Genomic DNA, 5,903 nt, shown 5'->3' with positions numbered 1-5,903 from the left:
GGGCTCAAGAGTGGATAAACTAGATCTGTCTCTGCTAAGTTAAAAGGTGAAGAAAGGAGAGGGGAAGAACCAAAACAGTAAAACGCCACTCCAGAGGCAGTTGTGCCATGGTCCTTCACAGATTAAAGCCCGCATTACTCTGCCTGGCAGGTCCTTGCCAACTTGGATATAATTCCAGCACAACCTTTGGCATTTTTAGGTACCTGTTTTAGTTAAGAACTTGCCCATGAAAACTCTCCATTTACATTTTAGTTTTCAGAAAAGAAAATAAAAGAATATAAAAGCAGCTCAGGTTCTAAATGCACACAGTATCTAGTTAAATGTAACATCAACCAAATCTAAGCTGCCTGATCTTTTTATCCCTTATGCTGTCCTTAAGTATGCAGGAGTTTTTAACTGATGGCATTGCTTGTGATTTCTTCTAGAACAAGTATAAGAATTATGCTTTAAGATTCTTTGAATTTTCATCACAGTTTTTTGCAATAAAATTTTTTAACTGACAAAAGTACCCTATTTGGACAACTCATAAAGACTAATAACTTCCAGATACCAGTAACATGATATTAAAGTGGAAATGCACATTAATGTAACGGGACATTCTTCAGAACTTGCCCATTCCGATAGACCTATTCCAAATAATAACCTCCTATAACTGTTTGGCCACTGTTTTTAGATTTTTGCTACTTAAGACTGTGGTGGGTTATCCTTGGCTAACAGCCAAATTCCGAACCACATGCTCTCTCACTCCCCTTCATCAACAAAATAGTGGGAGAAAATAGGCTGAAAAATAGGATGGGGCAGCTCACTTACCAGTTACTCTCACATGCAAAACTGATTCAACTTGGGGGAAAATAATTTAATTTATTCACAATTGAGTAGTAAGAAACAAACCCAAACATTAAAATTACATCTTCCTCCACCCCACCCCCTTGTCCCCAGGCTCCTCTCATGCCATGCAGGTCAGGGGGATTGGGATGGGAGTTACTGTCAGTCCATAACAGCATGTCTCAGTTGCTCTATCTTCTTCATACACTCCCTACTCCAAAGTGGATGCTTCCACAGGCTTCATTTCCTTCAGGGATTATCCAGCTGGCTACCTACTGCCACACTATAATAATGTCAGCCTTCCCTCAGCAGGTGTCTCATGTCCAGAAGCATCTCAACAGCCCTAAATACTTCCATTAGGAAACTGATTTCCAGTGGCTTGGCTGGTGTTTCAGATTAAGCCACCTAAATCTGGGGAGACTACCCATAGGTGTCTTAGGTGACAGTTTCATATAATGGAATCATAGAATCATGGAATGGTTTGGGTTGGAAGGGACCTTAGAAACCATATTGTTCCAACCTTCCTGCTGTGGGCAGAGACACCTTTCACTAGACCATGTTGCTCAGGGCCCCATCCAACCTGGCCTTAAACACTTCCAGGGATGAGGCAGCCGCAACCTTTCTGGGCAATGATGATCAGGCAGCCAAAACTCTCAGCAGACTTAGAGACATTCAGATCCTAAGAGGATACTGGGTAGAACTTTGCTTCACTCATTGTCCAGATTAAAACTGCTGAATAAAGTACTGCCTTGAATATCAAAGACACATGAAGATAGCTCAGTACTGGTGACTTCATAACAAGGTTAGTTCCAACCTTCATTATGCCCTTTGCAAAATGGACTAGGTGTAAGGACGTAGAGGAAATGGGTCTTCATCTTATTTTAACCATTCCCTGTTCATCCCCTAAATTTTCATAAATTCATTTGAATGTCAGAGATATTCTAGAAGTCATAAAAAGGTATCTTTCTGTGTACACACCAAATTTAACTGCTCAGAAGAAAAATGGAATAGAAAAGTCATAGAAACCTAAGGAACTCTCAGTCAAAGGTCAAACTATAAGTTAAAGGTCCAGATGTAAAGAGAATCTGGAGACTAGTAAGGTCTGCAATATTAAGGATTGCCGCCAAAAATGACACTCATATTTTATAGGTAGCCAAAAATGTTTTAATTCTTAATTAAAGAAATGACACTAGTCAGTTATTAATGAATGATTTATTGCTGATTGTTTGGCATCTGATCCAAAACGTCTGGCCTTGATATTGCAATGGCATAAAATAATTCTGGTATAAATCATCATGGAATTAGATACCGTCTTCCTTAAGAAACACTTTAGAGAATGGACCACAAGAGGCTTCTAAATATCCTGTTGTTGGTTCAACTGTGCATAAGAGTACATTGCAAAGACTAGTGTCTCAAGGTAGTGACACTGGTGGTCAACTGGATTAATGGCAGAGAAAGACAGTGATGTAGAGGACTTCAGATCAAAGCCTTAATAAACCTGAAGACATCTTCATTTGATTTTCACCAGACTTCTTGTTTTCCAGTTAACATAAAACTCTTACCAGTTTTTTGGTTATTGGTTGTCGTGGGGTTTTTTTCTTATTTTTAAGCCACATGTCAATATTTAAATCATTAAGCAGGCAAATATTACCCATTTCTCCTCTGAGCATTTGAAGGCAGGGAGAAGTTACCAAACAGTGACTTCATAAATAAACAAAATCAAAAAAACAAAAGTTCTTGCTCTCACACTGTGAAGCTGGATGTTACTTCATAATAACTTATGCATTGTGAGGAGGGTTTTGCTGATCAAAATACAGGCCACTGCAAGATACAGAGTCCTATACAACATCTTCAGCAGTAAACATAGACAGGTACCTCCACTTCCCCATCCTACTGTCCTACATACCTCTGAGTTGTGTCAGTATGAGTGAAAGTGAGACCAAGATATAAAACAAAGCCATGTTAATGTGAGTGTAAATAACAAAAAAAGCACTCTTAAGATCTGGTTACTGAGAGATGTCTCCGCTCAAATTGAGGTGCAAATGAGACCATATGATCATAAGTCAATAATATGGATTTTACTTAACAATGAGTGTGAGGTAGAGAGATAGAATGAAATGAGATGGGAGAGAGATATCAAGCAGAAGATAGTCACTTCCTGTGGACCTAGCAGCATCCCAGCCTTCACCCTGGACTTCTCATTATTCTCTCTCAGCCTTTTTAACCTCCCCCTAGGTCTGAGATAACACCTGGATAATAGTACCACCTTTACCTTATCTCAAGCTCCTGCTGTGGCTTAAGTTACAGTCCAAGTTCAAGGTATCCACAGAGACATTTTTGGGGGGGGCTTTGGCTGTTGCTGATGGTTGCAAATGGCATCTGTCCCATAACTTGGGGTGATCTTTGTTTGACCAGTGATACGTGTATGAGCAGTTGCTTCTTTACACAGTTTGCACAGTGAGAATTTTCCTCTGGATGCACTACCTGGGATGTGCTGACCAGATCTTAGCTATGCCAGGCCTGGAATCAGCACCATCCCGTTACTCCATTCTGTTCTTATCTCACAGTAAAGTCCTGTGGTGACGGTGTTTGAGATGGGCAACTGTGCTCTTTAAGTCCTACAAAGACTTTGTCGGTGCCTCTACAAAAAAAATTATACTGTTGAAGGGTTGAATAATATGCTCAGTCCCTGGTAAGGGACAGGGCAGGGAGGAATGGCTTCAGTCCGAAAAAGAGTAGATTTAGATTAGATATTAGGAACAAATTCTTTACTGTGAAGGTGGTGAGGCACTGAAACAGGTTGCCCAGAGAAGCTGTGTATGCCCTATCCCTGGAAGTGTTCAAGGCCAGGTCCTCCACCACAAATGTGTAGGAAAGGACTGTCTGATAGTGATATGGAGATATTGCCTCCAAAAATAACAAGCTGTTTTGCTTCTAGAACCTTGGTAGAAGCAACATGTGAACTGGACACTTACAGACTTACAGCAAATCCAAGAAATACATAAAGGTACAGAAGGGTTGCTGATGAGAAGCTAAACAGTCCTTTTGGAAAGGGGGCGAAGTGGACATGTCTCCTTGAGTGTGGCCTCAGAAACATATGAGGCTTTATGGTAGATTTTAAGGAAAAGAAAAATTAGGAAATAAATTAGAAACTGCAGTACAATTCCTGTTTTGCTGCAATTAAGCTGAATCTGGCTCATTAGAGTTAGACTAGGCAGTAACTCTATTTGAGCAAACAGCTGGTTTGTAGTGTTTGGGGTTTTTTTCCTTTTTAATGGCAAGAGCAGTGCAGAAAAGCTTATTTGGACTTCAGTAAAGTAGGGACAGCATGGAAAATTGCCAGCTAATGTGGAACAGGCACTGTGAAGGGAAGATCAGGAAACAGAAAGCTGATTTTAGGAACTAAAGGAACTTGGTAAGTTAACTTAGCAAAACACTGAACTATCAGAACCCCTCTCCATCTAAAAATATGGGAGGAAAAATGTCAGGAACAAAAAAGAAGGCTGAGGTACAAAAAAGTGCACCTTTGGCACAAGAACAACCACAAGAACATCCAAACTGCCCATGAATAAATCCAGTTTAGACATAATAAGCTGTAGCTGGCAAAGGAGCAAGACTGTAAAAAAAAACAAAACCAAAAAACACCTCCTAATAAAAGCAGGAATGAAAAAGCCAATTTGTTTTTAGGGGAGCTCTGTAAATTTCCAAATGATTTATAGGACATGGATCCTTCTTATTTGCAGGACAATGCTATGTATGCAGGCAGAGCATATTACTCCAAGTCCCTTCTCTCTTACAAGACAAACTGCATGGGTCACCCAAGTAGCAACGAATTTGCCATCCCCACCTTCACTGGCTATTTGTGAATTGCTCATCTTTAAAATTAAATAATTTGAATAGCCTCTTTGTTTTCCTGTGCCTGGACACATATTAAGCCCTGATGACCTGTACTGACTCACCTAGAATGCTGACATAGTCCCCTTGGGAGCCTTACTCCACTGACACATGTGCTGGGTGACACTGGCTCCCCTTGCCTCCTCCTTCAGGAGGCAGACCTGCTGAGACCTTTCAGTCTCTTGACACCGAGGGAGATGCTCAGACCTCCTCTCCTAATGTCAGGATAAGAAAATGTTTTAGCTACAGATAACTCATCATGTCATCTCTAGTGATCTAACCATACCACAGGGCAGTACCTAATTCTAGAGGATTTACATAAAAACCAACAGAGAGATGGGTCAAGAGAGCAGGGTGGTACCAGCCCTGTTCCTGACACTTGGGATTCCATCTTTCCCTTCTTTCCTGCTCTCGGATTAATATCAGAGTATCTCAGCTCTCATCTAGTCCTGCAAGTTGCTGCCTACTTTTCTTTCCTCACCATTGACTGGCAATGACATTGTAACGCCCAGGTTAGGAAGGGTTGACTAGTTTGAGAGAAGCAATTTGTAATATAATATTGATGTATCATGCCACCAAAACAGATCACTTCTACCAGGAGCCCTGACAGACCAGACTGCTCCTCCTTGATCCTTCCTAAAGAATGGAAATCAAAACCATTGGCTTAGTAACAGCATCATAGGAGGCAGACAAGTTCAGAACTGAATAGCTTTCCTCCTGCTTTGAATTATATCCGAACAGCCCCAAGCCTTAAAATTTCATCCTTAGCTAGGCCACACTTAAATAAACAACCCTTAAGCTAATACATACTGCAAACAAACGAGCTGTGTGCTGAGCCTGATCAGTCAGCCTGGAGTTTCTCCTGCTCCTCAGACCAGCGTTGGAGTTGCCCTCCAGCGACTCCAATCAGCAAAACTTCTCCACTGAATTACTACTTCCAGGGAACCAAGAGTTGCAGAACACTTGGAAGTCAGTGACCTGACAGGCAAGGAAAAAGACAGATTTCTTCATGAAAACAGCATGAGAAGAAAGCTCAAATCTCAATGCAAAACTTCATGGGCCATAAGAAAAGTTTGAACTCAGGGTTTTCAGATGGAAAAAAAACATGTTCCCCCTCTGGAAACATTAGGAGACCTTTCTGTCCTGTACTGATGTTCCCCAGAAGAGGTTGCCAAGTGTGTTAT

The 5,903-nt window shown here is 41.0% G+C and overlaps 1 long non-coding RNA gene across 2 annotated transcripts; it reads left to right on the top strand.

Annotated features, from left to right (window-relative positions):
• Positions 1 to 2,611: 2,611 nt before the first annotated feature.
• On the top strand, positions 2,612 to 4,664 carry LOC108498970. Of its 2 annotated transcripts, none has more exons than XR_001875364.1 (3): positions 2,612 to 2,696; positions 3,764 to 3,832; positions 4,569 to 4,664. It is a non-coding gene; the product is annotated as an uncharacterized LOC108498970 (long non-coding RNA). The 2 variants fall into 2 exon arrangements; XR_001875363.1 differs by lacking the exon at positions 4,569 to 4,664 and adding an exon at positions 4,113 to 4,152.
• Positions 4,665 to 5,903: the final 1,239 nt, after the last annotated feature.

Source organism: Lepidothrix coronata, unplaced genomic scaffold (assembly GCF_001604755.1).
Source record: "Lepidothrix coronata isolate B3197 unplaced genomic scaffold, Lepidothrix_coronata-1.0 Scaffold67, whole genome shotgun sequence".
NCBI classification, from domain to species: Eukaryota; Metazoa; Chordata; class Aves; order Passeriformes; family Pipridae; genus Lepidothrix; species Lepidothrix coronata.
This window is presented reverse-complemented; position numbering and strand designations above follow the sequence as displayed.